Source organism: Gekko japonicus, unplaced genomic scaffold (genome assembly GCF_001447785.1).
Source record: "Gekko japonicus isolate JY-2015 unplaced genomic scaffold, Gekko_japonicus_V1.1 scaffold43, whole genome shotgun sequence".
In the NCBI taxonomy this organism is placed as follows: domain Eukaryota; kingdom Metazoa; phylum Chordata; class Lepidosauria; order Squamata; family Gekkonidae; genus Gekko; species Gekko japonicus.
The window spans coordinates 1626337-1627499 of record NW_015173123.1 but is presented as its reverse complement, the minus strand read 5'-3'; positions in this window follow the sequence as shown (position 1 = coordinate 1627499).

The following is a 1163-nucleotide window of genomic DNA, read 5'->3' as shown; positions in this document are numbered from 1 at the left end:
AGGAGGAGGAGGGCCCGGCCCCACTTTCCCTAGCCCGCCTTTCCCTCCCGAAGCTGGGGGGCGACTCCTGTGGCTAGAGCTTCAGACGGGATCTGAGTTCCGATTCCCGCTCGGCCATGAAAGCTCCCCCCCCCCCAGTGACCTTGGGCCGCTCTCCCTCTTTCGGCCCAAACTACATTGCGGGGTGGTGGTTCTGAGGATTAAACAAAGCGGAAAGCCACTTCCAGCCCTCCCTGGGAGAAAAACATGCAATGACCATCTAAATCAAGGAGCAACATTTTAAACTGCCTGCGTCTGCGGTATGATCCATATAGTAACACCAGAGGACCTTAAAGAGCGCTTTGAAGGTAATTTTATTTAGATATGGTAAAGGCCAGTCGAATGCAACTCTAGGGGGCGGTGCTCATCTCTGTTTCCAAGCCAAAGAGCCAGCGCTGTCTGAAGACATTTCCGTGGTCATGTGGCCGGCACGACTAAACACTGAGGCGCAGGGAACACTGTTACCTTCCCACCGAAGCGGTACCTATTTATCTACTTGCAATTTCTTGCATTCGAACTGTTAGGTTGGCAGGAACTGGGGCCAGAGACGGGAGCTCACTCCATCATGCGGCCCACTCGGGTCTCAAACTGCCAACCTACAGACCTTCCGCTCTGCAGCTCAGCGTCTTAACCACTTGAGCCACCACAGCCCCTTTTATTTAGTTACTTCCATCTTTATACCACCCCCACCAGTATCTGAACCCTGGATCAACTGTTTTAATATCATTAGGCTATCCCTCTTTTCCTCCTAATTTGTGTGCCTGGACTTCTGCAGTTTAATAACAAGAACTAGAACATTCAGAGTTCAAAGCCCTTGGCACAGATTGACACAGTCATTCTTTCAACAACAGCCCTGTAAGGTAGCATTACTATCCTCATACTACAGAGGGGGCCCAAAAACAAACATTCATCCAAGGGTAGGTGCAGATCTGAACCGACCAAAGGACGCCAATCACAGCTCATCTTCTTAGACACTCTGCTATGCCAGCATACTCAAGAGGGGGAGAGAGAAATGCACTCTGCACCCACACAAGAGTACGCTCATCTAATCCTTTTGTTCATTTATTCCCAGGATGCTCACTGGCATTGAGAACAAGATTGCTGCCCCAACCTGGATAGTCCAG